Source organism: Macaca nemestrina (assembly GCF_043159975.1).
Source record: "Macaca nemestrina isolate mMacNem1 chromosome 4 unlocalized genomic scaffold, mMacNem.hap1 SUPER_4_unloc_3, whole genome shotgun sequence".
NCBI classification, from domain to species: Eukaryota; Metazoa; Chordata; class Mammalia; order Primates; family Cercopithecidae; genus Macaca; species Macaca nemestrina.
In genome coordinates this window covers 1-23,523 of record NW_027257557.1, presented here as the reverse complement: position 1 = coordinate 23,523, position 23,523 = coordinate 1, and the positions used below count along the sequence as shown (strand labels likewise).

The following is a 23,523-nucleotide window of genomic DNA, read 5'->3' as shown; positions in this document are numbered from 1 at the left end:
TTGGCCTCTTGAATACCTTGAATTTCAATTGAACGTAACCAGAGGATTTCATAATTGGACCGTTGCCTGTGGAAGTTGGAGCTTTGTTTGTTTGGTTTCACTTCCTACACTAAGCATATGGCTGTGCACATCTTCATGATGACTTTTGGTACTGGGGAATCAAAGCTTCATTCGCTTTTTGGAGGAGATGACCTTATGCTGTATGAAGCACTCAGACTTCGTTAACTATGTACCATCCAGACAAGACCAGGTGCTTCCCAGGGCAGCCTGTCCTTTTCTTATCTCTTTCATCAATCTAGCATGTTCCTTCTATTCCTCTTTATATTAGAACTTCTCTTTGAACAAGGAATGTTGTTTTGTCACTGCTAGGTCCCCAGCAATTAGTAATGCCTAGCACATACTAGGTGCCTCCTGAATGTTAATAGGTGATAATCTAGCAGTACACAAGATAAATCCGCAGGTTGAGATTTAAGCTGTGTGGTATGAAGGCTGCATTGGCAAACTTATTAAATCAATTTTGTTAATACAAGTTTAACATATCTTAGTAACTGACTTAGTTCAGGAATCATTTGCTGAGTGTCTTCTAGGCCAGACATTGGGGACAGAAAGGTAATAATATATGATCCCTGCCTCATATCCAGGAAGTCTAGTGCGATGGACAGATGCGTGCTAATGGCTGCCATGGAATACGGTGAGTATTAGATAAAGGGGCACCCTGTGTGCCCTTGGAGCATAGAGCAGGGCTTGTGTTCTGGGAACATGGGCTCCATGTGAAAACACAATTTAAATTCTCTTTTTTCTTTCTTTTTTTTTTTTTTTTTTTTTTTTGAGACAGAGTCTTGCTCTGTGGTCCAGGCTGGAGTATAGTGGTGTGATCTCGGCTCACTGCAACGTGCTCCCCCCAGGTTCAAGCGATTCTCGTACCTCAGCCTCCCGAGTAGCTGGGATAACAGGTGTGCGCCACCACGCCTGGCTAATTTTTGCATTTATAGTAGAGATGGAGTTTCACCATGCTGGCTGGGCTGGTCTTGGACTCCTGACATCAGGTGATCCTCCCGCCTCGGTCTTCCAAAGTTCTGGGATTATAGTCATGAATGTATTCATCCTTTTAAATATCTGCGGGTAGCATTTAACTTTAAATGGGTACTAATTAAACTATTGAATGACTTTAGTATGGATTGAATGACTTTGCTCGGGCCTCGTTTTTAATTTCCTTCATTAGAGAGAAAAAAAAAATGCAGGTTGAATATCCCTCATCCAAACTTCTTGGAATCAGAAGTGTCTCAGATTTTTTTCCTTTTTTGGATTTTTGAATATTTGCATTATACCTGCTGGTTGAGCATCCTGAATTCAAAAATCCAGAGTCTGAGCTGTTCCAATGAACATTTCATTGAGCATCACCTCGACACTCAAAAGTTGAGGATTTCGGAGTTTCTGGTTAGGGAGACTCATCTTGTATGGGTGCTGGGTTGTTGCAGGAGTTTTGGACCAGAGGTTGGGTGACTAGGCTTTGGTTTTCGCTTTGTTATTAAACGGGCTGTTTTATTCCATAATCTCAGCTTTAGATCCCCCGGTTGTCAAAGAAGGGAACGGGCCATCTGATGTTTAAGGCCTCTGTTAGTTCTGACTTGGAGACACCTGGCTTCCGTTCATCTTCCTTAGGAGTGGACAAAGAATATGGGAATTTTGAAATCGTTAGTCAACATCTACAGGGTCATTGCAGCCTGGTTTTGGGTAAGGTCATCTTTAGTGAGCCCAGGGAGAAACAGTGGTTTAGCTGTCAGCTGAGAGGGGTAAGCGGTCCTATTAATTTTCCTCTGTGTTAGTGAAAGCATTGTTAAGGGTCACAGCGTTAGTGGAGCTGGCTGGAAAGAGGAGGGGAACTCACTGTTACAGGTTATATTGAATGTCTTTTCAGTCACTAAATGCTTTTTATGATATGTTTTTCAGGATTTCAGTGTTGTATGATTTCTCTGTGTTAAGCACAGGAAATTTAACATCAGCAAAAAAGAATGCTCTTTCTTTTTTTTTCCTTTGAGATGGAGTTTCGTTCTTGTCGCCCAGGCTGGAGTGCAGTGGCGTGATCTCAGCTCACTGCAACCTTGGCCTCCTGAGTTCAAGCGATTTTCCTGCCTCAGCCTCCCGAGTAGCTGGGATTACAGGTGCCCACCAGCATGCCTGGCTAATTTTTGTATTTTTAGTACAGATGAGGCTTTGCCATATTGGCCAAGCTGTTCTTGAACTTCTGACCTCAGGTGATCCTCCTGCCTCGGCTTCCCAAATTGCTGGGATTACAGGCATGTGCCGCGATGCCTGGCCTTGAATGTTCTTTCTAAGGGAATTTACAAAAGCCAGCTTTTGAGTCTAGTGGCAGAAAACCTCTTCATTATTTAGCTGTGCTGTGAGCTTGGAGGGCTTCAAGCCCAGCTGAAAAAGCTGTAGTATTCTATGTCAGTTGGCTGTCTTGGAGAACTTAATGAGCACTGGACTGGAGTGATACTGTCAGAGTTCATGAGCGGTTTGAGGCTCTCAAAGCCTAGATACTGGGGTTGCCCAAATACATCAGCTGGACTCACTATTTCTCTCGGGAGTCGGGGGGTGGAAAATGCTGTGGTCTTAACTCTGCTCTTAATTTTACAGTGCTGTTATTAATGGTAAGAATGATTTCATACGTTTGCATTTTGCTTTGTAATTCACAGAGAATTTTAAAATCTGTTATCTGATTTTATTCCCTCAGCAGTTCTGTGAAAAAGGTAGAGCACTTTCATATCTTCTGTTTTTCCATGATTCTCTTGTGGCTCACAGAAGCTAAGAGCCTTCACCAAGGTCATAGGGTGAATGAGTTGCAGAGCTGGGAGTAGAGGCTCAGGCTTCTAGTGACCCTGTTTCTTCCTTGATAGCTTGCTCTGGTGGCGCTATGCTCAGGTAACTGCGCATGCTCGGTTTGGTCTTTTGTAAATCCCTGCCCCATTTCGGGGGAAGTTCTTGGGAGGCTTCTATTCATTTTGGAGCATTTAAGTATCTTGTCCTCTCTCCCTCTTCCCAGATGCATGGGCATTTCTGCAGGTCCCCAGGCTGGCCCTTGTGCGTGGGGGCGTCTCCTGTCTCCACGTTGCTTGCACGCCCCGGGGCCCCCTAGTGCCTGCCTCCACACTGCAAGCTGTTTGGTAAATGTTACTAAGTCAGCATCGTTGTTTTCTAGAAATGGGACGGGGTATGGATGGCACGTTCTTTTCTGTGTGAAGTCTGCGATTGTATCATCTTGCCTTCCCGGTGTGTGCTCCTTGAGGGTGTCGCTGTGCTGCGGTCATCTGTGTTCCCTAGGGTGCCTCCCTTGGAGTTCGGGCGGTAGTAGACATGCAGTCAGTGTTCACGGCCTGAATGAGAGGAAGGCCAACAGAGCCATTAAATCTGGAAAATGACAAGTGAAGGAAAGGAATTTTTATTGAAGGCATGTGAAAAATAAATCTTTTTAGAAAAGTTGACCTGTTTCTCAACTGGAGTTGAATTTCAGCTCAGAAAAGCAGCTGTGTGCCCAGAGGGATTTGGGATTTCAGTTTGTGACAGATGAATTGAATTTGTTGTTGTATGAATGTATTATCCTTTTGTGGTTTTATTAGGCCTTTCTCCCAAATGGAATCGATTTTTCTATAAAAGTCACACTTCCTTTTTGAGAAGTGTAACACTAATTGTATGGGATGGTCTCCCAAAAGATTACCTGCCAGGAACCAAACACACTGCCTGAGACTCACGGCCCCTGGTTTCTGCCTGTGCAGCTGCAGGGCAGAGAGGCACGCTCGAGCTGAAATCAAGACGCGTGTCTGCATCTTCTCTTTCTTGACTGCTGTTTCGTCTCTGAGCTGGCCTGCCTTCAATGTCTAGGAGCTTGGTGGGTGTAGACACATTACGGTATGGAGGAGGGATATGGTGTTGCCACAGCCAGGAGACTGGCTGAAGTCTCTGTTCTCTTCCTGCTCACTGCTCTGACTTTGTATGAGTCACATTTGTAGGGCTGTGCACAGCGGCTTACACCTGTAATCCCAGCACTTTGGGAGGCCGACCTGGGAGGATGTCTTGAGCCCAGAGTTTGGAACCAGTCTGGGCAACATGGTGAAACCCCATTCCTACAAAAAATAAAAATTAAAAAATTAGCCAGGTGTGGTGGCTCCTGCCTGTAATCCCAGCTACTGGAGAGTCTGAGGTTCGAGAATCACTTGAGCCTGGGAAGTCGAGGCTGCAGTGAACCATCATCACGCCACTGCACTCCAGTCTGGTCAGAGCAAGACCTTGTCCCCAAAAAACAAACAAACAAACAAAAACTCATTTGTAATAGTGGCAGTAGTTAACTTTTGAAAGTTTGAAGAAAAGTTTCTAAATAACCTGTGACCATGGACAACTTACTTAGCCTTTCTATGCCTCAGTTTCCTCATCTATGAAAAATGAGAGAATATGGTACTGATCTTACAGGATTTCAATGAGAACTAGACGAGATCAAACTCAGAGCCTGGCACCTCGTGAGTGCACACTCAATGTTATTATTTCAACATTTTAGAGGAAAAAGAATGCTAATGGGTCACTATGGCTAAACATAGTCTATCACTGGCGTTACTTATGGTATTGGAAGGAAGTTGAATTCCATATAGATAGTGTGATGGAGAAAGTATTTTGGGCATTGGCAGTATTTATTCAAAGAACAAAGGTTGTGTCTGTCCTGTGTGGAGAGCCGTTTCTGCTTGTTTCTTTAAATGCTATGGGAAAAGCAGTGGACCCTGTGCTCTCTGCCGGACAGCTTCAGTCTCCGCGTATTGATTTGGCCAATGGTCACTTGCCGTCATCATGGCAGCAGCAGTGGAAGGGACAGCTTGTCTTGATTTGCATTTTTGGGTGTTTGTGCTATTTATAGACAATTAAGACTTGGAAGCCTGTTTATGGCAAGCTGGCAAATTCAGCAAAACATGGAAAAACCTGTTAGCAGAGTTTGCACGTGTGCAGGCACAGAGCAGCCAAATAAACACACAAGTTTTCCTGTATTTTAAAACTCTCTGAAAAAAAAAAAAAAAAGACATTAAACCATTGCCCAGATGGCTTATAGAGCTAGAGCTTTTTCCTTGAAGTACGTGAGTATGACTGTCAGACATCTGAATCCCCAAGCCATCTTAAAACATCATTTGGATGCTACCCCCTCTCTGCCCTTTTTTTCCATTTGTAAGGGACAAGGATCCAGGAAGGAAAGTATTAGTTTACAAAGGCTTTTGTTACAATTAATCGTTCATGTTCTTTCTTTTGGTATCTTATTCTCTGTTTACATTTTTTTTTTTATTTTTACATTTTTTGAGACAGAGTCTTGCTCTGTCACCCAGGCTGGAGTGCAGTGGCACGCTCTCGGCTCACTCCAACCTCTGCCTCCCAGGTTCAAGTGATTCTTGTGCCTCAGCTTCCTGAGTAACTGAGATTACAGGCGTGTGCCACCACGTCCAGCTAATTTTTATGTTTTTAGTAGAGACAAGGTTTCGCCGCATTGGTCAGGCTGATCTTGAACTCCTGAACTCAGGTGATCTGCCTGCCTCAGGCTCCCAAAGAGCTGAGAATACAGGTGTGAGCCACCGCGCCCGGCCGCTGTTTCCATTTTGTAAACACTAGCGCCACCCCAGTGTAGGGTGGCTAGGGGTATTCTTCTTTCCTGTTTCCTGGTGTATTTTCCTCTACAGCGTTGATCACTCTTTAACATACTTTTTGGTTGTCTGTCTCTACCTACAAAAATATATGTTCGCTGTTATATCACCAGTGCCTGGCACGTAGATAGTCAGTCAATATTTGTTGAATGAATGAATGAATGGGCTGAAAGAACCTTCTTCTTCTTTCTTCTGTCACTTCACACCATAGGCTTTTGGAAAATGCTATATGAACAGGGATCGTAAGCAGCAGAAGTTACACACATGGCTGTGGGATAGCCCATCATCCTCAGATACTTGTCTGGAAGGAGGTGGAGTACATGAGTAGAAATGATACAAGATAACCTCTTCAGGAAATCAGCCAGGTGTCACAACTTTTCACATAGGCGTGTGATGTTAGTGTATGTGTGTATGAAGAGCTGTCGTGGCCTAGAATCACGGGCCTTTAGATCCCTTGTACAGATAGAAAAGTAAAGGTGGAGGCCCAGGAATGCTGTAGGCCACCGAGGTAGAGTCCCTGTCTGCCCTTCTCAGTGTCCGGTCACTTCTCAGTGCACTCCCCTCTTTACTGCTAAAGCCACTTTCCCTGATTCTGAATGTGTAACCACGAGGGGGAAAATGTCCTCCAGGCTCACAATTTGTGGAGAAAAAGCCCAGCACCTAAAATAATGTTCACGAAGTTTGTACCTAGAAAACGTGGCCATTTCTATCATATCTTTGAATTTCCCTCTTTCTCATACATTTTATAAACAAGACAGTAGAAGGAGATTCGTGAACAGCCACTTTAGAACAAGAGGGAAAAAATCAAATCTAGAACATTCCAGTTTCTGTTTTCTTCTCAGTTTAGGGCTGAGGCACTTTAGCTTCCTGTCTAAGGGACTACTCAAATCTGATTAGAAGCCATTGTGGGCTGGTAATTATCCGTAATTTTAGGAAGACAGATGCAGCACCAACTCTATTCTCTGATAGTAGGCTTAAGAATTTTAAATTTGCATGGCAGGAGAATCAGATGGTGAGGTGGGATAAGCGTTCAGATGCTTGGTCATTGATAGCTTTTTACTTCCACGTATCACATGGGGATTTGGGACTCGGGAAGCCCGCTGAGAACTGATGACTATCTGTCCCCTGAACAGCTGGGGTCTGTTTCATCCTGAGCTCAGAAAGATTGCTCCTACTGCAGCCAGGGAAGACAGGTTGTTGACTGGTTAGAAATCATGGCAGGTTATTTTCTCCACCCGCAGTTCGCAGTTGAAAAGCAGAGCTATCAAAGAGTTGTCTTCTCTGTTGTATTTCAAATCTGGGTGTTTAAAAAATTATGTAAGCAAATTAAGCATTTCTGTAATGGTAGTTGTGTGTGTTCTTGATGCGAATGAGAGGTGCATTCCCTTGTAAAATCTCTGGGACTTTATAGGAGTATGTGAGCCTTAGAACAAAAGTTGGTTTTCTAGATGATCACGTAGATATGATGCTGAGCACTAGACAAAGATGTTGATTGAAGCGATTTAAAAAAAATTTTTCTGAGTTCAGATTTTACACCAATATTTAGAAAATCAGCAAAAGAACTTGGAGGAATGTTCTCAGGCATCCAGTTCAGCCCCCTGCGCACATTGTCATAAAATCCGAGGGTGTGTACAGGGAGACGCATTCCTTTCTGTTCTCATCACTGGTCCTTTCCTGGCTCTGCACCTGCCTGTCATGCGCGTCCGTGCGAAGAGACCACCAAACAGGCTTTGTGTGAGCAATAAAGCTTTTTAATCACCTGGGTGCAGGCGGGCTGAGTCCAAAAAAGAGAGTCAGTGAAGGGAGATAAGGGTGGGGCCGTTTTATAGGGTTTGGGTAGGTAAAGGAAAATTACAGTCAAAAGGGGGTTCTGTGGCGGGCAGGAGTGAGGGTCACAAGGTGCTCAGTATGGGAGCTTTTTGAGCCAGGATGAGCCAGGAAAAGGAATTTCACAAGATAATATAATCACTTAAGGCAAGGACTTCATTTTCACTTCTTTTGTGGTAGAATGTCATCAGTTAAGGTGGGACAGGGCATTTGCACTTCTTTTGTGATTCTTCAGTTACTTCAGGCCATCTGGGCATATACGTGCAAGTCACAGGGGATGCGATGGCTTGGCTTGGGCTCAGAAGCATGACATTGCCCTCTTCCCGACCTTCCCTACCTTTTCCCTCCTGTGCGGTTCTCTCACAAAGCGAATGGCCTCAGCCACAGCTTCTCTGCAGCTGCATCAGACTGTGGCGACAGGAGTGGTGGCTCCTGCAGGGCCTGCTGTCCCCACGGAGCCCAGTCTTGCTTGCGGCTGGAACCTGGTCACCATTTGCACCGAAAGTATGTAATTCTACAGAATGAGAGCCAACATGCTGGGAATGGAGGTGTCTTTATCACGGTGCTCTGCATATTTTAATCTTGGGTAGAAAGTATGGAAAAGTATGTGATACCTGTGGTTTGATGTCAGAAGGACATTGTGAACTTGATGTGGACTGAGGATGTTCAGGTGCAACAGGCACCCCGGCTTCATTAAATGAGACTTCCCCACCTCCCTGCCAGGCATGCACAGGTGTATGGCCACATCTTATGTGTCATCCTTATCTAGAGTGCGCCTTGTCATGCTTAAAGTTACATGATGATATTCTGCCTCATAGAGTAGGTCCCAAACCGCAGTCAACACAGAAATATACTCTTGCTATTATACATAGAAAGGGCTTTCATATACCAAGCGGGAGAGCAGTCCTAAAATCTGGGCTGGAATCACAGAAGGAAGGTTTGGGAAGCAACAGATTCCCTAGTCCAAAGCTGGTTTTTGATGAACCTAGAAACAGGACCAAGAGAAGTGAATTTCCCTAAGGCCCTGACAGTGTCTCACGGTAGCATTTGAACCTAGCAGTTTCTTGACCTATTTCTTTAAATGATTAGTCATGCTTCCTCTGATTCCTATATAAACGTATTCCTCATTCATTCTTTTGTTTCAGTGAATTATTGCAGTGCTACCACGTAACAGTATTGGAGTCAAAATGTGGCAGTGTTTATCCCTTTCCAAGGTTTTTAGTTGCACAGTTTGTCAAAGTTGTGCTAACAGTTTCTTGTTGGTTGCAAGGTGTCCTTTCAGAAGCCAATTGTGTGGTGTATTGACGTTGATTGTTGGAGGTAGTTTGGTTAGAACGTACTTCGAGTGGCTGGCGTGGGCCTGGGGAACAGTGACAACTGCCTGCTTCATGGGCAGAGATGAAGTAATTGCTTCCTGGGAAGTACCATCCTCCTGGCCACACTCTCCAGCCCATTTCAGTTGTGTTGGTTTCCTCGCATCTGCACGTTTCTGGCTTCATGTGAGTCTCATTTATTGTAGCATATGACTTCAGGCTGTGGGGAAGAATGGCCATTTTAGCACAGAGATGCACACAAAGGAACAACTGGCTAAATGTGAGTGAAGACATTCTTAGAGGGGGTTTCATTTTTTTTATTCTTTAACAGGCAGTCTGGGAAGCATTCTGGACATGTGGCCTGCGCTGTCACAGTTCCTCCCTGCAGGATCCCAGATGTTTGGAGATTGTAGTGATAACTATTATCATTGAGAATGTCATTCTCACAGGCTCTAATAAGTCAGGATTTATTCAGTGTTAATTTGTTAAAGACAACTGTATTTCTAGCCAAATCCATGTGAGACGTTTCTCCTGGCAGTGTTGCTGGGGGTATTCCCGTGGCTTAGTCTTCGGGCAGCACACGCCTTTGAATACTGCTGAAGCTGTGAGTACCCAAAGCGCACTGGAGTACTTTTGCCATACGGGGTGTTAGTCACTGATACACGTCTCAGTCAGACCTGATGGATTCTTGACCCCTTCCTTTCTTAATTTTTTAATTTTTTTTTTTATTTTTGTTTTTTAAGAGCATAACCCCTTAGGTGGCCACCATGAATCTCTGGTGTTTTCAGTTGGCTGCAGCCTATTTGCCGTCTCTGGTTCAAACATATTCGAAGCCTGATGATGCTTCCCTCGGTTGTTCTTCTGCTGTGTGACCTCCGTGCCCACAGGGTTCAAGAGTGTCAGAGCTGGGAGCCACCTTCACAACTACCAGGGTTTCTGGAACCTCCTTTATCTAGCCCTGGGGATGGAAGAGGTGTCATCAGAGTCGGAGGCTTATTAGGGTTACACGCCATTGATAACAAATGAGGAGGTTTTCTTTTATATAAGGGGAGCTTCTTATAATGTGCTTTAGTAGGGTAAAGAAGCTTTTGAGATTTGCTTTCTCTGGAAAGATAATTTGTGATCCTGCTGTTGCTTTCAAGAAAAATATAATTTGCATACCAGTGCATGTTGTATTACTGAGCACATGTATTACTGGCTGACAAATGGTTCTTAGCTCATCATTCACTCCGCCACTGTTTCTTGAATGGCCTATGTGTGCCAGCTGTAGTAGGAACTTGCTAGGCTCTAGGACTAACCCTTATGAAATAGGGGTCCTGGGGGAAGCAAATGCATATAACTATATACGTTTGAGGGGATATCAGAGGGGTGCCTATAGGTATAAAAGTTTGTTCATTCATTGTCCCATCTAGGAGGTTTTGTGTCTTAGCAGCGTGTTCCATAGCAACCCATCCCTCTATCAAAATATTCATCATGTTATTTTGAAATTCTCTGCTTAGGTATGTGTTTTTCTGACTACATTTAGAACTGGTTAAGGACAGGCTATGGGGTATGTATTATATATATCTACACACACACATATATTTATATATATACACATTACCATTGTAAATATACTATATATTTATATATATACTCATATATATATTTCTCCCTATCTATATATACATACACACCACACACATATATATACACACATATATATGAAATACACACACACACACACACACACACACACACACACACTTCTACTGCCAAGCACAGAAAGTCAATACTAGGCAAGAGTTCTTTTAGTGTTCATGAAAAAATAGATGTGTTAGTTGAGAGCGTCCTTAAGTTGCCAGGGGAAAGACAGGATGGATTCACAAAGGGAGATAGTGTGTTTTTTTTCCTTTGTTTAACTCTTGAATTCGAAATAATCCAGACTTATGGAAAAGTTGCAAAAATAGTACAGAGAATTCCCATATACTCTTCCCTCAGATTCCCCAAACATTTCACCCCATTTGTACTTTCTTTCTCTGTGGATATAATTTTTTTTTCCCGAAATGTTTGAGAGTGGAAGGTAGCATGCAGGCAGGGTGAAAGGCGGAAGGAGAGAGGTGGGTTGGGAGGCTTTTTTTTTTTTTTTGACCTTCTGAGATGGCGTTTCACTCTTGTCACCCAGGCTGGAGTGCAATGGCACGATCTTGGCTCACTGTAACCTCTGTCTTCTGAGTTCAAGTGATTCTCCTGCTTCAGCCTCTGGGATAGCTGGGATTACAGGCGCCCACCACCATGCTTGCCTAATTTTTTGTATTTTTAGTAGGGGCATTTCACCATTTTGGTCAGGCTGGTCTTGAGCTCCTGACCTCTGATGATCCACCTGCCTTGGCCTACCAAAGTGCTGGGATTACAGGCATGAGCCACTGTGGCTGGCGATTGGGAGGCTTTTGCAGTAACCCAGAGCGCTATGATGAGGGCTGGACCTGGTTGGAAATGATGAGAAAGGTGAGAAGTGGTTAGGTCTGGCATATATTTTGAAAGGAGAGTTTAAATGGGTTGGATGACAAGAGAGAGAAAAAGAAGTTTTAAGGATGATGTCAAGGATTTTGGCCTGAGTAACTGGAAGACTAGAGATGCTGTTATTGGGATTGGGAAGACTATGGGAGGAGTGGGTTATAGCAGGGGGAATCAAAAGTGTGTTTTCGGCATGCTAAATTTGAGGTCCAAAAAGGGATATCAAGAAGTGTTGGCTGGGCGCGGTGCCTCACGCCTGTAATTCCAGCACTTTGGGAGGCTGAGGCGGGCAGATCACCTGAGGTCAAGAGTTTGAGACCAGCCTGATAATTATTAAAATCGATCATTGATGTTTACTAATTAATCATATTATTGCTCCTGATACTGCAGGGGGTGTATACCTACCTGTGATGTTGTTCCTAATATCCAGGGACAGAGAGCATGATTTTAGTTTTAATATCACAGTAGGTGTACACTCACCATGTGAAACTGATCCTAATATCCAGGGGGGTAGAATATGACATGACTCCCAACATAGCAATGAATGGACAGCCACCTGGTGATATTACTCCTAATATACACAGAAGAAGCGTATGATATTACTCCCAATATCCCAGGGAGGGTACAGCTCTTCTGTGATATGGTTCCTAGTATCTGGAGGGGGAGAGGATGATAATAATTCCAGTATCACAGGCTGTGTTCACCCGCCCTGTGATATTGTTATTAATATTCTGGAAGGGAGAGGATGATATGATTCCCCATAGAGCAGGAGGCGTACACCCAGCCTGGGATATTGTTCCTAATATCCATGGAGAGGAGAGGCTGATGTTACTCCCAATATGGCAGGGGGTGTACATCCACCCTGTGATATTCTTCTTAATATTCCAAGGCTGAGAGGTTGATACTACTCCCAGTATCGCAGACACCGTACACCCCCATGTGATATTCTTCCTGATATGTGGAAGGGGAGAAGATGGTATTAATCCCCATATCGCAGGAGGTGAACACCCACTTTGTGATATCTTTCCTAATATGCAGAGGGAGAGAGGATAATATTATTCCCAATATTGCAGAAGATGTACACGCTCCCCCATGATATTTTCCTTAATATTCCAAGGCACAGAAGACGATGTTACTCCCAATATCGCAGAAAGTGTACACCCCCCAGTGATGTTGTTCCCATGATCCAGGAGGGAAGAGGATGATATGACTTTCAACCCCTGCACCCTGCAATGCTCTCACCCTGCAACACCGACACCAGCTCAACCTGACATGGGACCAGAGGTGCTGGCTGGGGGTGTTCATTGCTTCTCTTTTCTCCCTTGCCAGACTCAGTAGAGGAAGCTGAGACCGAGCAGCCGCAGGAAAAAGGTAGGTTTTGCCCGTGGCTCAGGCTTCCTCTGGTTATGGGCTGGGTCTTGGAGTAACACCGGGGGAGGGGACAGAGCTGAGTACAGTGGGCATTGGATGTGGCTGTCACCCCTCTGTGGTGTGGGCCGGGGACTTGAGGGACATCGCCTGAGGTGGGCCTGAACCTCCCGTCTACTCTGGCACTGGAGGCCGTGGGGTCCCACACTTCTTCCAATGAACATGCTGACCCCTGCCTGGTCACCAACCGAGGTGGGACATCCTTTCCACTGCTGGAGACCACATGTAGCTGTGGGTTCCTTCTTCATGACCTGGAGAAGCTGCAGTTCACCCTGTGCTCCGCCTCAGAGATGGGAGGCCACACTGCCCTCAGCGGGTAGCAGAATGCAGAGCTTTAGGTTGCAGGGGCCTCAACTGAGGTCCCTGAAGGGTCTGCTCCTTCCTGAGGGGAGCCAGTGGGGAAGGGAAGGCTGTTGTAGGTTTGCCTCAGGGAGGGGGTGGTTCCACCCTCTGCCAAAGTCACTGGAGCAAAGGCACGTGGCTCTCCAGCTGCCCCGGAGGCCAGGGTAGTGGCTGGGAGGGGCTGTGTGCCTCTGCCGGATTGGGGAGATTTCTTAGCTAATCTAGTGTAGTCAAGTCAGACATTTGCCTCTAAATCATATTTATTTATTTTTTTAATTCCAAGGCTTTACAGATGAATAAGGAGGCAGTTTGTACTGAAAATATTTTTTACATGTGAGCTTGAAACAGAGAGTCTGTTTAAATCTAGTTTTTTCCTTCCCAGTAATGCCTCCTTTCATCCCAGGTTTTCCAACAGGAAATGCGCTTGTTTGCTCACCTCTGGGAGGGGGCTTTGGCTAGGAATCCACCAAAGCCAGCAGGCACCAGTGGGGTGCTGGAGCACGCTGGCCTTTGTTAACCCTTTAGGAACTGTGGGCTTCAGGTTTTCAGACCATTGAAGGTGAAGGTGGCCACAGGGGCCTGGAAGCTTTCCCATCCTTCCTGCAGCGATGGTCCGTTTCCCTGCACGGAGATGGGTACATGGGTACAACAGCCCTGTCCTGTGCCGTCAGTGGCTTTACCAATTTTGCATAGCAGCTTTTGAGCTGATCAATAGCTCTGATTGGCTGTTGAGGATTTCATGGATTCCTGTACCCCACCGGGGGGCCCAATATGATGACAAAAGTTACATTTGTAGTTGTAGTGCTGCATATACATGGGTCCAGTTAGAAGGCTTTGATTCTTTCTAAAGGGAAAGGCATCTCTGAGGGATCACTGAGCTGACATAGTCTCCTAAAACCATGCTGTGAGGTGGGCGACAAAGCAGGACAGGAGGGTGATTTTGTAGGAGAGTCGGGCCACGGGCCTGCGTGTTCTCTCTGTCCCCATAGTGCCGGAGTTCCTGTGTGCTCCAGGCCCGGGTTTGCATTGCACATAATTCTCAAGGGCTCATGGCAAGCTGTGCCAGGGACACAGAGAGGGGGGATGTGGGGACCTTGTCCCCAGTGGACCAAGGACTCAATGCTGAACTCTAATCTGTCTAGGTGTTTTTGTGACTTGCAGAAATACCTCCACCTTGCCTGGGCCTGGAGCCACAGGCGACCCTGCCAAAGGTGAAGAATGTTCTAGAACAATGCAAGACCTGCCCAGGCTGCCCCCAGGAGCCAGCATCCTGGGGTCTCTGTGCGGCATCCAGCAACATGAGCTTGCAGGACCCCGAGGAGCCTTCCTTCTTCTTGGAAGCTGAGGACGACTGGGAGGACCCAGAGGCCCTGACCTCACTGCTGTGTTCCTGAACGCCCCCGGGTACAAGGCCAGCTTCTGTGGCCTGTACGGTGTGGCATGGCCATGGCTGAGCGGCATGTTCTGCAGCTTTAGCGACGAGGAGGAGCTGACTGGGCGCCTGGCACTGGCCTGAGGGGTGGCCAAGAAAGCTGGCCTCTTCATGGCCCTGGCCAGACTCTGCTTCCTCCTGGGGCGGCTGTGCAGCAGGAGGCTCAAGCTGTCCCGGGCCCGGGTGTACTTGGAGGAAGCACTGGGGTCCCTGGAGGGCAGCTTTGGGGACCTGTTCCTGGTGGTGGCTGTGTACGCCAACCTGGCCAGCATTTACCGGAAGCAGAACGGGAGAAGTGTACACAGGTGGTTCCCAAAGCCATGGCCCTGCTCCTGGGGACGCCGGGTCACATCTGCAGCACCGAGGTGGAGGAATAGCTCCTGCAGCTGGCCCTGCAGCAGATGGTGGGTGGCCAGAGCCTGCAGGCCGCGGCCCGGGCCTGCTTCCTGCTGGCCAGGCACCATATGCACCTCAAGCAGCTCGAGGAGGCCCTGCCCTTCCTAGAGCTGCTGCTGCTTTTGCACAGGGACTCAGGAGCCCCAGAGGCTGCGTGGCTCTCAGACTGCTCCCTACTGCTGGCTGACATCTACTCCTGGCTCCTACTCCTGGCCACAAGTGCCTGCCCCACCTCGTGCTGAGCCTGTGTCATGGCGGCCTCATTGAGGACACAGGACTTGCTGGCCGGCTCCCTAAGAAGCGTGAACCTGGTGCTCCAGAACTCCCTCCAGCCCCACAGCCGCCCCACCCAGACTTCCCACTACCTCAGGCGAGCGCTGGCCTCCCTAACCCCAGGCATAGGCCACGTGCTGCGCGGCCTTCTCCACACCAGCCTGGCCCAACTGTACAGCCACCGTGGCTATCACGGCCCAGCCATCACCTTCATGACACAGGCGGTGGAAGCCAGTGCTGTTGCCGGAGTCTGTGCCATCGTGGACCCCCTGGTGGCCCTGGCCTGGCTGCACGTGCTTCATGGACAGAGCCCGGTGGCCCTGAACATCCTGCAGTCTATCCAGGATGCAGTGGTGGCCAGCGAGGACCAGGAGGGTATGATTGCCAACATGGTGGCCGTGGCTCTGAAGAGGACAGGCCAGACGAGGCAGGCAGCCGAGGGCTACTACTGCGCCCTACGGGCGGCTTGGTACCTGGGCCAGCGGAGGAACCAGGCAGTGGTGCTGGCCAACTTCGGGACCCTGTGCCTGCTCTGGGGTGTCAGAAGGCTGGCCCAGCACTACCTCCTGGAGGCCGTGCGGCTGTTCTCGAGGCTGCCCTGCAGGGAGTGTGGACAGGACTTCACCCACGTGCTCCTGTAGCTGGGCCACCTCTGCACCCGCCAGGGCCCGGCCCAGCAGGACAAGGGCTACTATGAGTGGGCCCTTCTGGTCGCCGTGGAGATGGGCCATGTGGAGAGTGAGTGCCCCAGTTCCCCCTGTGCGCCTTCCGGGGCCACTCGGGTCAGGGCACACCTGGGGTTTGTGATTCGGAAACAAGGGGTGGTTTTTCCACCATCGAAAGTGCTGAGTCACGGCCAGCAGCAGATGTTGGCAAGCGCCCTGGAGACAGGCGGTTCCCATGCAGGGCCAGGCCCTCTGTGCCCTACTGAGGCAGCCAGCTCTTCCTGGTTTGCCCAGGGACCATCCTGACTTGAGCATGGAAAGTCCTGCTTGCTGGGAATCCCTAGACATAACCCTGGGATCAAGGCAGGCTCTGCTGCGCTGGGACTTGGGGCCCCTCCATGAGCCAGGCCCTGACACCGGTTCTTGTGCCCGTGTGATCTGCTTGGTATGTTGGCAGCCTGCGCACCTGTCATCCCACTTCACAGGGGACAGGGGGTGGGTGATTGCCCAAAGCCGCAGAGCAGTTCATGCAGAGTGTGTCAGGCCCCACCCACAAATGGGGCTTGTGGAGTCCTCGGGTGGCAGGGACTGAGTGTGGGAATGGGAGCTTCAGGCCAGAGAAGCCACAAAAGTGTGAGTGGCGTGATGGCGGGGCACCAGTTGGCCCCGGGTTAGGGAAGCCTCTTTAGTGTGGGACCAGAGGGTTGAGAGGATTTAGTCAAGTAATAGGTGGTGGGGGAGGGGCTGGTGGTGTAGCCTGTGTGAAGCACCAGGGATGAGCGAGTGGGGGTGAGTGAGCAGGAGTGTGAGCGGGGATGAGTGAGTTGGGGTGAGTGAGCGGAGGTGTGATGGGGGTGAGTGAGCGGGAGTGTGAGCGGGGATGAGTGGGTTGTGAGCAGGGGTGCGTGAGTGGGGTGAGCCAGCGGGAGTGTGAGCGGGGATGAGTGGGTTGTGAGCAGGGGTGCGTGAGTGGGGGTGAGTGAGTGGGAGTGTGAGCGGGGATGAGTGGGGTGTGAGTGGGGGTGAGTGAGCGGGAGTGTGAGCGGGGATGAGTGGGGTGTGAGTGGGGGTGAGTGAATGGGGTGTGAGTGAACAGGAGTGTGAGCGGGGATGAGTGGGGTGTGAGCAGGGGTGCGTGAGTGGGGGTGAGTGAGTGGGAGTGTGAGCGGGGATGAGTGGGGTGTGAGTGGGGTTGAGTGAGCGGGAGTGTGAGCGGGGATGAGTGGGGTGTGAGTGGGGGTGAGTGAATGGGGTGTGAGTGAACAGGAGTGTGAGCGGGGATGAGTGGGGTGTGAGCGGGGATGAGTGAGTGGGGTGAGTGAGCGGGAGTGTGAGCGGGGATGAGTGAGTGGGGTGAGTGAGCGGGAGTGTGAGCGTGGATGAGTGGGGTGTGAGCGGGGATGAGTGAGTGGGGGTGAGTGAGCGGGAGTGTGAGCAGGGATGAGTGGGGTATGAGCGGGGGTGAGTGAGCAGGGCTTATGCAGGGAGGTGCAGAGTTGGGAGCGGGTGGGTTGGGTGCTGGATGGTGAGAAGCTCTTCTGGAGAGCTAAGCAGGGCCTGGGGCCTCAGGCTGTGGCTTGGCCTTTTCCCCAAGAGCACTGGGGAGCCATGGGGTGCTATCGAACAGTCACTGCAGACTGAGCAGTGAACGGACAGTAGGTGGGCAGGGCTGTCTGAAATCTAGGCCGCAGAGGATACATGAGGAAGTTGAGTCCAGGAAAATGGCTGAGTCGAGGGATACTGTTGAGTCCCCTCTGTCTTGCAGCGCTTTGTCATGGCATCGTGAGACCACTCAGAGGTGCCTCCTGTGGCCTGGGCCAGAGCCCCAGGGGCTGTGACCAAACCTGCCCATTTCCCAGCACAGGCCTGGCACCCACTCCTGGCCCTAGGAGGGATGAGATTTTTGGAAAGGACCATGTGAAGGGGCCCTGGTCCCACATATCTGCCCAAGGAGGGGTGGGGGGTTCTGACCCAGGCTTCTTCCCCAGGGGCATTCTCTGACTGGAAGGAGACCCTCCAGGAACCCAGCGCCCCAGCCCCCACTGCAGCCTCCGGTGGCTCCTGGCACAACAGCCTGTGGCACCTCCTCCTACGAGGCCCTCCCCGGTGTGCTGGGGGATTCAGACTTGGAAATGCAGGCCAGGGAACGGGGATCATGCTTCCCTGTCTCCCCACCCTGAGCTGAACAGTCGAGGAGACCGAGGGTGCCGCTGATACCCCACATGCTTCCTTGGGGTCATTTTTGAGTCACTTTCGGTAGTTTGTGTCCTTCTAGGAGTGTGGCTGTTGTGTCTGGATGGTCTGATTTCTTGGTGTACAATTGTTCGTAGTGTTTTCATGGAATCCTTTTATTTCTGTCAGGTCGGCAATAATGTTTCCTCTTTCATTTCTGATTTTAGAAACTTGGGTTTTTATTTATTTATTTTTATTAGGGATGGGGTCTCATCATGTTCCCCCAGGCTGGTCTTGAATGCTGGCCTCAGCGATCCTTCCACTTCCGCCTCACAAAGCGCTGGGATGACAGGCGTGAGCCATGGTGCTCAGTCTCTGATTTTAGTCATTTGTGTCCCGTCTTTCTTTTCTTGGTCAGTCTGGAGAAATATTCGTCAATTTTGTTATTATCTTCAAAAAACCCACCTTCGGTTCTGTTGATTATCTGTTTTGTTTTTCCATTCTCTGTATTTTTACTTCCCATTTCCAATCTCACATTTATTATTGTCTTCCTTTTATTCACTTTGGGTTTAGTTCTTTTTCTAGTTTCTCAAGGTGGAAGGTTAAGTTATTGACTTGAGATTTTTCTTCTTTCTTTGAATGTAGACATTTACAGTTATAAATTTCCCTTTCAGTGCTGCCTTAGCTGCATCTTGGAATTTTTGATATGCTGCGCTATTGTTTTTTTTGTTTTAAAGACAGCGTTGTGCTCTATTGCCCAGGCTGGGGTGCAGTGGTGCAATCTTGGCTCACTGCACCTTCTACCCAGGTTCAAGCCATTCTCATGCCTCAGCCTCCCGAGTAGCTGGAATTACAGATGTGCACCACCCCACCTGGCTAATTTTTTTTTTTTTTTTTTTTTTAATAGAGCGAGACGGGATTTCACCATGTTTCCCAGGCTGATCTCAAACTCCTGGAATCAAGAGATCCTCCCGCCTCGACCTCCCACAGTGCTGGGATGAGAGGCGTGAGCCACCGCGCTGGCCCGGGCTGTGCATTTGTTTGCATTCTTCTCAAATTAGTTTTCAGTTTCCCTGATGGTCTCTTTGACTCACTGGTTGTTTAGCAGTGTGTAATTTCCACGTATTTTTGAATCTCCCACATTTCCTTCACTGTTGATTTCCAGTTTCGTGCCAGTACAGCTGAAGAACACCTCTGCTTTGGTCTCAGTCCTTCTCCATTCACTGAGGCTCATTTTGTGGCCTGGCACATGGTCTGTCATGGGGAATGTCCCATGGGTGCTCGAGAGGACGGTGTATTCAGCTGTTGTTGGGTGGCGTGTGTGACAGATGTCCATTCGGTGTACCTGGTTTCCGGTGTTAATCTCCGGAATGTTTCTGACACTAGAAAATCAGAAGCTTTTGACCGTTCCCAGTGCCCTGGCTTTGGGAGAGGCCAGTGAACCTGTGGGTTTGGAGCCTGGTGCCATGAGAGAAGCATGTGTGGGAACGCCAGGGGCCAGCTTTGAACCCCATTCCCCCAACATGATGCTGTGTGTGGCAGACATGACGCTTGGCTTTGGTCTCTCAGGGTTCCATCTGCGACAGGGGCTACTTGTGCCCCTGGCCTCATCAGCTCAGGCTGAAGGCAGCCCTGCTCCTGGCCAGAGGGGCTTTGTGAAGCAGAAATAGATGGCCTGGTGCAGGGGCCGAGCCTGGCCAGGACCTCGGCCCTGGGAGTTGTAAAGAAGGCCGGCCTGTACCATGAGCATCTGCATCAAGCTGTGCCCATGTCACGGTGTGCTCGGTGTCTGCCCTGGCACGGGTACATGGCCTGTCTGCACTCAGGCTCCCCGCCTATGGGGCCCAGGCTCACAGAGGTATGAAAGAGGCAAGCACGGCACCGGGGTCTCCGACCCCAGCCAGCCTCGCTTCGATGCTGGGAGACTAACGTCTTCCATTTTGTCCTCTGCCCAGGCCAGCTGCAGGCCGTCTAGCGGCTGTGCTACTTCTACAGCGCCGTCATGCCCAGCGAGGCCCAGTGTGTCATCTACCACGAGCTCCAGCTCTCCCTGGCCCACAAGGTGGCCGACAAGGTGCTGGAGGGGCACATCCTGAAGACCATCAGTCAGCTCTACCTGTCCCTGGGCATGGAGCAGTAAGGGCTGGCTTTGCAGTGGTGGAGGTGGGGGCGGGCAGGGCAGGGAGAGGGGCACAGGGAAGCTGGCCCAGGGCGCCAGCAGCCCCTCTCCTTTTGATCATTTGGTTCTTTGGCATCAGATGCTTTGAGCTGGTGGGCCTGGGGTCGTTCCAGGGCTGCTGCTGGCCCGTGAGTCCCAGCTTGAGCCTCCCTTGTTGGGTCAAAGGTCATCTCAACCCCAGCAGAGGCAGTACGTGCACTCTGGGCTGTTCTTCCTACTGTGGTGGCTTTTGTCGTCTGACCTCTGCCTGCCCCGAATCTTCCCTCCTGGCCTTCATCTGTCCCCTTAAATGTGACCACAGCAGCCACCTGTGGCTTCTCTCCCACAGAAGACAGAGCCAGTTGTGTCACCTGCTTCCCTGGGGCACGGTTTCCAAGGTCTCACGTCCCATAAGTGGCCTACTCGGCTTCCCCCAAGCATCCTGACCTGTTGGGGTAACCATGGCCCTGGCCACCCCACCCATAGGGCCCAGTGACATTGCTGCAGTCACACCCCCTCGAGTGTTGGACTTACTGAGAGAGCAGGGAAGGAGCCAGATTCCATGGCGACCCAGGAGACTGGCTCCAGTCTTGGCCTCAGGTTCACAGAAGGAAATGGGCCAGTGTGCTAGAGCCATGCTTCTCAAAGTGTAGTCCCTGGACCAGTAGAGCAGCATCCATGTCACCTAGGAGTTTGTGGCAAGTGGGAGTTCTAGGGCCTGCCCCAGGCCTGTGGAACCAGAAGCTCTGGGGGCAGGGCCAGCAATCTGTACAGACCGGCCTCCGGGTGACTGTGATGCCTGCACACCTTGGGAACCATCGGCCCAGATAGCCTCTGAACACTAACGGCTCCTGGTGCATCTGGAGAAGACACAGGCCATGTCTGGGAGGCAGGGGAGATGGACTAGCACACTCCTCCTGCCACAGGGCAGCATGATGCTCGATTCCCTCAGAAGGATGTCCTTCATCTTTTCCATGCCGTGTGTGTTCACCCTGGCCCTCCCAGCAGCCTGGGAAGGGCAGAACACTGCACACACGAGAGGGCCATTCCCAGTCCCCACATTCCAGGTTCATCTGTCACCAGACCCACGGGTGGAGGCAGACTGGTTCCAGGAGGATGAGAGCCCTTGTTCTGACACCTGTGTCTGATTCCAGGGCCTACAAATCCGCTCTGGACTACACCAAACGAAGTCTGGGGATTTTCATTGACCTCCAGAGGAAAGAGAAGGAGGCGTATGCCTGGCTGCAAGCAGGGAAGATCTATTACATCTTGCGGCAGAGCGAGCTGGTGACCTGTACATCCAGGTGAGTGGCAAGGGATGCAGGAGGACCCCTGTGCTGTTCACTCTCTGTCCATCCACCCATCCATTCATCCTTCCATCATTTATTTACCTGTTCATCCTTCCATCCATCCATCCATTCTTCTGTCCATCCATCCATCATCCATCCATCCACCATTCATCCATCCTTTTATCATCCATTTATTCACCCGTCTATCCATCCATTCACCTGTCCATCCACCCATCCATTCATCCTTCCATCATCTATCTGTTTACCTGCTCATCCTTCTATCCATCAATCCATCATCCATCCATCCATCCATTCTTCCATCATCTTCCCATACACCTGTGGGTCCTTCCATCCATCCATCCATCATCCATCCATCCATCCATCCTTCCATCCTTCCATCATCCATCCATTCATCTGTTCGTCTTTCCACGAATCCATCCATCCATCCATCATCCATCCCTCCGTCCATCCATCTATCATCCATCCATCCTTTTATCATCCATTCATTCACCTGTCCATCCATCCATCCATTCACCTGTTCATCCATCCATTCACCTGTTCGTCCATCTATCCATCCTTCCATCTATCTTTCCATCATCCATCCAACTGTTCATCCTTCTATCCATCTATCCATCCATCATTCTTCTGTTCACCTCTTCGTCCATCCATTCACCTCTTCGTCCGTCCATCCATCCATCCTTCCATCCATCCATCCTTCCATCCATCCATTCTTCTGTCCATCCATCCTTCCATCCATCCTTCCATCCATCTTTCCATTATCCATCCAACCATCTTCCATCCATCCATGATCCATCCATTCACCTGTCCATCCATCCATCCATTCATTCATCATCCATCCTTTTATCATCCATCCATCCATTCACCTGTTCATCCATCCCTCCATCCATTCTTCCATCCTTCCATCATCCATTCACCTGTTCATTCTTCCATCCATCCATCATCCATCCATCCTTCCATCATTCATCCACTCGTCTGCTCATCCTTCCATCCATCCATCCATCCTTCTATCATCCATCCATTCACCTGTTAATCGTTCCATTCATCTGTTCATCCTTCCATTCATCCATCCATCATCCATCCATCCATCCATTCGTCCATCCATCATTCATTCATTCAGCCACCATCCATCCACCTGTTCATCCATTCATCCATCCATCCTTCCATCATCCGTCCATTCACCTGTTCATCCTTCCATCCATCCATCCTTCATCCATCCATCCATTTATCCATTCATCCATATATCCATCAATCCATCTATCATCCATCTATCCTTCCATCATCCATCCACTCACCTCCTGTTCATCCTTCCATCCATCCATTTATCCATTCATTCATCCATCCATCCTTCCATCCTTCCATCATCCATCCCTCTTTCCATCATCCATCCTTCCATCATCCATCCATTCATCCATTCATCCTTCCATCCATCCATCATCCATCCAGCCATCATCCATCCATCCATCATTCATCCATCCATCCATTTATCCATTCATCCATTTATCCATTCGTCCATATATCCAGCCATCATCCATCCATCCTTCCATCAACCATCTACTCACCTCCTGTTCATCCTTCCATCCATCCATCATTCATCCATCTATCCATTTATCCATTCATCCATCCATCCTTCCATCATCCATCCATTCATCTGTTCATCCTTCCATCCATCCATCATCCATCCATCCATCCATCATCCATCCATCCATCATCCATCCATCTGTCCATTCATCCATCAGTCCATTCATCCATCCATCATTCATCCATTCTTTTATCCATCCATTCACTCGTCTATCCATCCATTCACCTGTTGTTCCATCCATGTGTCCATTCATCCTTCCATCATCCATCCATTCACCTGTTCATCCTTCCATCCATCCATCATCCATCATCCATCCACATATCTGTTTATCCATCCATCCATCCATCATCTATCCATGCTTCCATCATCCATCCATGCTTCCATCATCCATCCATCCACCTGTTCATCCTTCCATCCATCCATCATCCATCCACCCATCCATTCATCCATCCTTCCATCA

General features: G+C 49.2%; 1 pseudogene; it reads left to right on the top strand.

Moving 5' to 3' along the window:
* Window positions 1-654: 654 nt before the first annotated feature.
* On the top strand, window positions 655-22,842 carry LOC139361042 (SH3 domain and tetratricopeptide repeat-containing protein 1-like; annotated as a pseudogene).
* The last annotated feature ends 681 nt before the right edge of the window (window positions 22,843-23,523 follow it).